The sequence below is a fragment of the Aegilops tauschii genome, chromosome 4 (assembly GCF_002575655.3).
Source record: "Aegilops tauschii subsp. strangulata cultivar AL8/78 chromosome 4, Aet v6.0, whole genome shotgun sequence".
NCBI classification, from domain to species: domain Eukaryota; kingdom Viridiplantae; phylum Streptophyta; class Magnoliopsida; order Poales; family Poaceae; genus Aegilops; species Aegilops tauschii.
In genome coordinates, this window is record NC_053038.3 from 127,854,235 (window position 1) to 127,864,081 (window position 9,847).

Here is a 9,847-nt window from a genome sequence, read left to right on the forward strand (position 1 = left end):
CGCCAGTCACTATCTGAATGACTAAACAAATACCTGCTAACGAACCGAACCCCCACCAATAACTAAGATTGCTCGGGGTTGGATAATCTATCAAATGCTGGTTAAGTGTGGAGTATATAGGTTGTTTAAGAAGAGAGAATCGTTGGTTCCTTATAGTCATTTCTCTTTTCTATCGTTACAACTCCTCTTCCCCCTTATTTACCCCCTTGCCTTGATGGAAATTGGCTTCGCTGCGCCCTGAATAATCAAAAAGCTGCATGAGAAGATTCATCCCATTTTGGCGAGAGGGAGGCAGCGAATCACCTGGGCTACGGATTTGTCGGTTAGTTGATTCTCGAAATAAGGTCATTCGGAAAAAAACTGCCGCTTTCTCTGCCGGTTTCTTAAGGCTTCAAACGAATGACTAGTCATTAAGAAACCCATGAAATCCAAGTCTATTTTTGACCTTTCATGAAGAAGTTTTGCCTGCGCGCAAACTACCTAGCCCTTTTCAAAAGAACGTCGATTTCCATCTCAACAAAGAAAGAACTCAAAATAAATGAAAGCAATATTGTTGTCCTATTACTCTTTTTTCCTTGTGGAGCTTTGGAAAGGAGAGAATTTGAATAAAGTAACTCTCGGAAACTCTTATTGGACGAGAGAGAGTCAATATGATATTGGCGTGGGTTCTACCAACTAAACGAAGAAGTTTTTGATTGGATAAACAGCGTATAATGATAGACGCTTCTTCGGCACACATGGAGACATACCTCCCGTAGCTGACCCCTGAATTCAAGGATACTGTCGGCTTTGTTACTAACTGATAGAAACCCCTTAATACAACGTTCGTTTTTCATAAATGTCATAAGGTAGGTAGACCCGGTCTTGCGCTCGTCCGGTTAAGTGGCACATTGTGCTAAGTGCTCGAACCGTTGGCTGACCTCAGCTGTATCGCCTCATACAAATTAGTTAAGCGAGAAAACAAACGGCTACATAGGAGCTCTATGGTGGACCACCAGCAGGAAGATCGAATGGCTTAGCGCATCCTGCGCCTACTGGACCTGACTTCGTAGGATACTCTGATAGACTAGTCGAATGGCAATGGCCTAGTGGTTGTATCTGCTTGCCGATTCCTATTAAGAATATGAGAGTGACAAATGAGATGGAGGTCTTGGCTATCATCAAACCATCCTCCCTCCGCTTATCTCTTTCCTTTCTATATGATAAGTCTACTCGCGCCTCAAGGGCCGGTCATTTACGCTCTCCACTGCATGAACAGCATTCCCAACTAGATCTGTACGGCTTCCGTTGTCTCCTTTTCGATTCCCGACTCTAGCTCACAGGTATCCATAAGAGCGACCAGCCGTGAATGCTTAAACCTATCAATCCTCTCCTAAATTTCTTTCTTTTTGTCGTTGGGCAAGGAGCAATCCATTCAGCACTTTCCGATGGGGACCAAAATCCACTGGGCTACCAAGAAGTCGGATTCAGTTCAGTCCCGTTTTCAAGATCCGGTTCAGCGTTTGGGGATGGCTTGGTCCAAGCCCACATCCATAGTAGATGGACTTGAGCAGGCAAGTATGCCACCTACTGATATGATTGATTATGACAATTATGATATGGACTGGACGGTTGTGCAACTGATTGTACTGACTCGCTTACCCCCGAGAACACCTAAGACATGGGGGTTATTTACGCGAGTAAGCCTAGCAAGGACCAAGATCTCGATCTAGCCTAGTTGGGGCTTTAGAGTCACATGACACAGTACCAAGAACGGGAGAACCAGTAACAATTGATACGGATTTCCAACCAACAGATCTTCTTACCTTTGGACCGGAACCTTTAGCTGTTTCCTACTCGGTCTACAGCTTGGTTTGAAATGAGGGAGCCATACCGTGTGGTTGAAGCAGAGTACCGTTTTGCAGTGGATAGGGCACTATCTCTATTCGTAGCAGCATTGCGTATTGCTCTCACTAGGAAAGGGGGACATAACCCCTACTATAGAGCAGGAATGGAAGGGAATGAGCTCGGCTGCTTCTCCCCCACACTTCTTTATTTCTCCGTGCCCCTATTTAGTTAGTACTTTCGAGTTAAGAGCGAGAAAATGAACTATTTCATTTAATAAAAAAAGTGCAACGGCTGTAGGGTGAAAAGGCCATGAGGATGGCTACGGCTTTGAAGCTCCTTTATCTACCATAGATAGAATGGAAGAGTTTTTTCTCACTGTTGTTTCTGATGTAGGAGTTGGGGATGGAATGATTGATTCAAGCTCTGGTGGTACTAATCATGTCTCTGGGAGTAAACCAACTGGAGCGGCAAGGGAACATGCAGTACTGGAGAGGGGATCTCATAGCAATACTGATTCAAGTAATTTCAGAGTTACCAGAGATGCAATTGGTTTAGAAATATGTACTAGAAAATGGTAAACTAATACTGACTATTCTCTGTGGATATCTGGTTGGACACCAAGCATTTTGACCCCTATTTGAATGCAGAGTGAGAGTATAGACAGCTAAACAATGTTGTAATATATTTCTCTACCAAATTAGAGTGCACAGTCATTTTTCTATTGATGTTCCCAGAAATTCAGTTCACTAGGGAACACCTTACAGGTTGGTCATGGGTATGGGTATGCGCCATACCCCTCAGTATGGAGTACATTGGGTCAGGATTGGATAGCAAGAGTTGTCGGTAGCCGGCATTAGGTAAAAGGAAAAGCTCTATAAAAGCGAAGAAATGAAATTGAAGGCCGATGGTAAAGCTGGGGCGGATTTTGAGTCGACCAGTTTGCTGAGGGCAAGATTGGAAAGAGTGGTAGATGATATCAGGTACTCCGTATGAAGCGAGGCGTGCGAAAAGAAATAGCAAGCAACGGGAAGAAGATGATTTTAATGGTAAGGTATCTTTATCTCGAGACGAATCGCGCGAGATTCCAGATGATGCGGAGCAAAGCGGAACCAATTGTATGGGCACAAGAGGAAAATAACTAGTTCTCTGAATTTTGCTCATGCGAACGAGAAGAGAATTGCGGAGGAGAATAGAGCTCAGCAGAATAAGGTGAGGGAAAAATTATGATGGACTCTCAAATTGTGGTGACTACACTCAGGTAGGCCACGTCGCCTCAATACTGCTGCCCGTTGGATGCATCAAATTGGTTTCGCAGATCTCGCCTCGCACTCGCTTAGTGGTCGTGTCCTTTCTCTTCTCTTGCTCTTGCGGCGGACACAGTGATTCTTCGTTCTCTGGTTGATGGCTTTCAAAAGTCAATTCCAGAAAGAGCCATTTGATCCCCATCAAAGTCTGCATTGAAACCCTTACACACTAATATACTTGATACTCGATCTATTTCACCGTACTTCTACTTCCTGACATTAAGAAAGTTTAAAACAAGGTCCTTCAAGAAGAAAGGAAGCACATGCTTGAGACCATTACGATTCCTGTTAGTGATGGTGCACTTGCAGCTAATGTTAGCTGTATTCAGTCTCTGAGTGGTCTACCTGTTGCTGCATCATAACCGGCTGACTCCTCTATTGGTTGCTGCTGGTTTATACCTGCATTCCAATCCGGTTTGATTTAGAGAGAAATCTCAATCCAGCCTCAATATTTTGGATTGATCAGACCGCCTATTGTAGAAGAGATTGCTTGCTAAAAATAGTACCGCATTTGTGCTTAAGAAAAGGCTTTCTTGTCCGGGGTCTATATCCACTTTTAATACACCATGCACCCCACTACCAAAAACTTCTCTTTCAATTCTAAACAAAGAGAAAGCTCAGGCGGCTGCTCAACGAGGAGGTTCATGCTCGTTAACTTACACTTACTTTTAGCACTTCTCTACCAGTTCTCTCTCATAGATAAGAATATCCTGCTCTTAGCACTGGTTTTCACTTCGTGTAGCAGCTTCTTCTTCTTTTGTCTACTCAAACACTTCATCCATGAGAACCAAGTTTTGATCAATGATATATTCAAAAAGTAAGAGCTACTCTATTAATCTACATACCTTGTCTCCGGCCACCATGTTTTCTCCGAAGGGTGAAGGCGGATTCTCTGAACTTAAAATAAGGGCGAAGGATACATACAATATGCCGGGTCTAAAGTGAAGTACTACAGACACAGGAAATCAGAGAAAAACTTAGAGAGTCTCCATAATCTAGACTTCTCGGTTTCTTAATCGGTGTCTATCTTACTAAGATACTGGTGCAGCTTAAGGTGCTGGTGCTCCACCCCGCTCTAAGAAGTATGACTGTGATTTGCCAATACCCAAATGGGTAGTGTACTGCTCGCTCCCCTTCTTCTTAATTCAGACTTGTCTGCGCACACAACCTTCCTATAACTTTCTGACCTGGATCCAACCAAAGAAGGAAGATGTATGGCCTCCCTCGAACAAAAGAAGGAAGTATGGGAGTTTACCGGTAGGCAATGACCATAGCCGAAGTAAAGTGCTCAGCTCAAAGAAAGAAGGTGGTGGGGGCTTCGAAGAGTGAATAAGTTCGTTCACAGTGATGTGTAATCTCTTCAAATTGAGAGAAGAGGTGTCAAAAAGAAATGCTTTTAGGCAGGCTTACTTGCTTAGTATGTATTTTTTATACAATCAAAGACCAAGGTCGTACGGATAGCAATTCTGGACCATAGGCGTAGCAGCACATAGGTATTCTCTCTTCTTTCTCAATTCAGGGAGGACACTATCTTAATTCTTGTGAAAAGGCAGAAGCAAGTGAAAGGGCAGCAGTATTATATGAGTTCTAAAAAGAAGGGCGAAAAAAAAGTCATGTATGATAGTGGTAAAAAGCCTTCAATAGAAGGGAATAGCAACCTGACTAGAAATTCATAGCTGACTAGCGTACGAACGAGTTGGTCAGGCTATGAATGAAGGCTACTACTCTTCAGGAAGAAGGTACTAATAGCTCGCTCAGAGGTTCAGTCAAGCTCCTCACTCTTGGTCTGGCGGGGCATATTAGATATAGTAGTGGTGTTTTGAAAGCTTCTTATTTTTTCTAATACTATAGTAGGAGTAGGTCAGGTACAGCTTCTTATACTAGGGATGCTTTTTCGCATTTGATCTTAGAGAGAATGTTGTCCTTCTGAACGAGTCATGAAGTGGGTTTGAACCAATATTTTAGATTACTGCGACTTATCCATTTAGTCCATCATGACGGGAGGATCCCGTACCAGGGGATCCCGGCGCACCTCCCACCATTAGATGGGATATTTGCCTGCCTTTTTCCCATCATTAAAAATAAGTATGACCTTTTTTATCGGTCGTCTCCCGCTTCATCCATCCCTCGTTCTGGGTTATTCTGGCGCTCAAGCTAAAAGCAAAGGTGTTTGCACCCACAAGAACAGAGGCATCCAAAAAGAGACGAGCAGCAGCCCGAGCCTTTGCCAGTTTCCTTAGCTACGTCTGAAGGTAGGGCCTGATTGACAGAAGGTTCAGAAGTTGCCGGGGCCTGTTTGACAGAAGGAAGGGCCTGTTTGACAGAAGGAAGGGCCTGATTGACAGAAGGTTCAGAAGTAGCGGGGGACTGATTGACAGATGGTTCAGAAGTACCCGGGGCCTGTTTGACAAAAGGAAGGGCCTGATTGACAGAAGGTTCAGAAGTAGCGGGGGACTGATTGACAGATGGTTCAGAAGTACCCATTACGTTGTCCCCCGATATTGGCTGAGCCGCAGCCGATTCTACACTTAAAATAAGACTAAGCAACAGGCTAACCACAAACCAAAAAACCCGCAATCGTTGTGGGCAAAGGAATACCCTAAGACCAAAAAAAAAGACCGATATACAGGTAGCCCGCAAAAAGGACAACTTTCGTGTAGTTTGTGATTTGATGTTACTGCTTGAAGTGATTGCGACAACTATGAAGAAACGACGAATCCCAACTACGGATATATAAGAACCAAAACTGCTCAGAGCATTCCATCCGGCGTAAGCATCTAGATAATCTGGAATGCGACGTGGCATACCCGAAAGCCCTAAGAAATGCATGGGAAAGAAGGTCAGATTAACCCCGAAAAAAGTGATCCAAAAATGGATTTGGCCTAAAGTTTCAGGATATGTCCGACCAAAGATTTTACCCACCCAATAGTAAAATCCAGCAAATAAAGCAAAAACGGCTCCCATAGAAAGTACATAATGGAAATGTGCAACCACATAATAAGTATCATGTAGAGCAATGTCTAGCCCAGAGTTTGCTAGAACTATTCCAGTGAGCCCTCCTATGGTGAACAAAAAGATGAACCCTACAGCAAATAAAATGGGTGTTTTGTATTGTATCGAACCTCCCCACATGGTAGCGATCCAACTAAAGATTTTGATTCCTGTGGGCACAGCTATGATCATGGTAGCTGCGGTGAAGTAGGCACGCGTATCAACGTCTAAGCCCACAGTAAACATATGATGAGCCCAAACTAGAAATCCAAGAACACCTATACTTATCATGGCATAAACCATGCCTAGATACCCGAAGACCGGTTTTCTTGAAAAGGTCGATACGATATGACTAATAATACCAAATCCAGGCAGAATGAGAATATACACCTCTGGATGACCGAAGAACCAAAAGAGATGCTGGTATAATATTGGGTCTCCCCCTCCTGCAGGATCAAAAAAGGTTGTATTAAAGTTTCGATCGGTTAATAACATTGTAATTGCCCCCGCCAGTACCGGAAGTGATAATAAAAGTAGGAATGCTGTCACTAGAACGGACCACACAAAAAGTGGTAATCTATGCATAGTCATTCCAGGTCCACGCATGTTGAAGATAGTTGTTATAAAATTGATAGAACCTAAAATTGATGAAATACCTGATAGATGAAGACTAAAAATTGCTAAATCAACTGCTCCTCCAGAATGGCTGGTAATACCACTTAAGGGCGGATAGACTGTCCACCCAGTGCCGCTGCCCACTTCTACTAAGGCTGAGCTTAATAGGAGCAAGAGACTTGGTGGCAACAACCAGAATGATATATTATTTAATCATGGAAATGCCATGTCAGGTGCACCTATCAGAATCGGAACAAACCAATTACCAAATCCACCTATCATCGCCGGCATAACCATAAAAAAGATCATTAAAAAAGCATGAGCCGTTATTAAAACATTATAAAGTTGATGATTCCCACCAAGAATTTGATCGCCGGGTCGGGCTAATTCCATACGAATCAGTACGGAGAAGCATGTGCCCATCACTCCTGCAATGGCACCGAAGATGAAATAGAGAGTCCCAATATCCTTGTGGTTAGTAGAGAAGAGCCATCAAACCATATTTGTCATTTTTTATTTGAGAAATGAAAACTTTCCTTATCAAAGAGGGGCCGGGGGGCTGGAAGAGAAAAGAAAGAGGGGCCCGGGGGCTGGAAGAGAAAAGAATCAGAATTACTGAGCTACCCCGCTCTTTTTTTTTCTAATTCCCTTCTAAGATCCTCCGACTTAAACAAGTCGAGAGCATGCTCGTGCTCAGCTCTTTCGAGACTTGCCTTGCTCTTGGGGATTTCTTCCCACCGGATCTTCTGTTCCACTTCCAGGCACCTCCTTGCGGAGCTTTCCGCCTCAAGGAGATCCCGGTTGTGGGAAACAGCATTTCGAAAGAAAACGGATCCTCCCTCATTCTCCCGCAGATCTTGATAAGACGCTTGGAGAACAGTGAAAGAATCAGTTGCGTGAATATGGTCCAGATAGGAACGAAGCGCTTCATCGACCAAGTAGGGCTCGATCGGTAGATAAGGCCCTACTCTTTGATAAAGCGCCACAAATTCCTAAATGACATCTTGTCGCATAGAAGAGAGCTTTTCTTCCATTAGGAAGAGCTTAAGCCACCCAGGTATGTCTTCCAGGGGGGTATTGTGATTAAGCTCGTTCTGAATGAACGTAACCCATCCCGGATCCTGCTCGTAAAGACTCAGATAGAAGTTTAGCCCTGCTAAATGAGCTAGAGCCTGGGGGTCTTGAATCTCCGGCGGGAGAGTGATCAGAAAGGAGGAGCCGACGAAGCACGAACTGAAAAGATTGAAAATTGGTATTAGGCATAATATAAAACGACAAAGGAATAAAAATATACAAATCGAAAGTAATATCAAATTATATATTAAGGGAAACTTAATACATAAGAAAAAATAGAAAGTAGTAAAGCGGGTAGTGGAGAAGAGCCATCGAACCAGATTTGTCATTTGCTTTTCGTTTTGAAAACTTGACTTATCAGAGAGGGGCCAGGGGGCTGGAAGAGAAGAACTTGAATACTAAACGCTGGAAGAGAAGAACCTTAATACTAAACCAAGTTTCGGGAACTTCTTGGTGACTTGATTGGTTCCCTTCCCCCAATTTGCAAAGGATGATTCCCGTGAAGGTGATCTCGATCACCATTCTATGATATTTCTGGATGCTTTTGAGAAGCTTTTCCTTTTACCTAATGCCGTCTACCGACAACTTACTTCATGCTATTACTAACACTTATGACTGAGCCGCACTTGCTTTCCAAAAGAAATTGAAACTATCATGCCTGAGACTAGCCAATAGAAGAAAGAGCCACAAGCAAGCCATATCAGCATCCTTTTTCTTCGCTTTCTTCAACAATGCGAATCTACCTCACTCCTCATCATAACTCAAATACAAATTCGAGTTCCAAATTGATATTTCCTCACGTAAGCAATAAAATGTGAAACCAATATTCATCATGAAACTTCAGACACTGATGATTGTGAGGTTCTGGAAGAGAGACGACGTAGGCTGAAAAAAAGTAAACAGAAAACCACCCCTTAAACTCATTTGCTCAACATTCTTTCCACAGCAACTAGAAAAGTGGAGAAAATCCAATAAGGGGAGATCCCGGTGAATACAAATCAATTGGAAACCGAACCCCGCATTCATGTCTCTAACAAGGCTGTCTAAGCTAAGCGGCCATGGACCCATGGACCCGGGGAATCTGAACCATTAGGTAGAGTTTCCGCTGAAGAAAACCAGGTCAATCTTTCGATCGCGAGTCTTTACAAGCTTGAAACAACTTAAGCACAGGCGGGAGTCGCCCCTTTTAAAGTCAGTATTTATGCGGCGCTGAACTAACGAGCAGATACCTAACCTTCAAAGGAGAAGAAAAGACGGATGTATCTTTCATTCATATCGATCAGATGTGCTTTGCTCAGGACTCCCATTTTACCATTGCTTAAGCCATATTACATAAAGCATAGTGAGTGATACGCAATGCTGGTACCACCATGTTTTTTTCCTCACTCTGTGTAGCCACACTCGTTTGTCCATTTCTACTTATTATTTATGTTAAATAGTATCCGTTGGTTGTAGAAGCACTGGTGTTCAGGGATTGCAAAATCCATAATATCAAGAAGCGGTAGGAACCTGGCTAACTTCGATGCGGATAACGCGTTGTAGAAGAAAGTGGATCAACCAAAGTAGACCTTGATCGAAAGGCACCACAAGGCGAACCAATAGAGTGTGGTGTAAGCGGTGAAGCGGAATAGGAATTGGAACTGCTTGAACTAGAAAGGGCTTCCGCTACCGCGCTACCTCGGGAGCTCCGGAAACGGTATACTCGCTTCACTCATCTGTAATGGTATCCTTGAAAGCTAGCTAAAGTGGGTTCTAGACAAAGTTCTCCTAAGCAGGGCGGAAGGAAAAAACAAGAGCAGTATAGCTCTACACTACGCTTCGGGGGCCTCGTCTTACTCACTCACCATCTACTAATCGGACCGTGACAAAACAACCAGCCCAGCAATAGGCAAGGACTGGCTGAAATCCCTTTCCGGATCCAGTCTATCCGTATCTGCTGTCCCTTCCGCTTTCTGTGTTGATGGAGCTCGGTCAGATAGTTCCGGTATTGCGAAGGAGGGCAACGCATTGGGATCGTCCAATCCCTTCTGATCGGT

The 9,847-nt window shown here is 43.6% G+C and overlaps 1 pseudogene; it reads right to left on the reverse strand.

Moving 5' to 3' along the window:
• Positions 1 to 5,947: 5,947 nt before the first annotated feature.
• On the reverse strand, positions 5,948 to 8,953 carry LOC109751340 (uncharacterized; annotated as a pseudogene).
• Between the last annotated feature and the right edge of the window lie 894 nt (positions 8,954 to 9,847).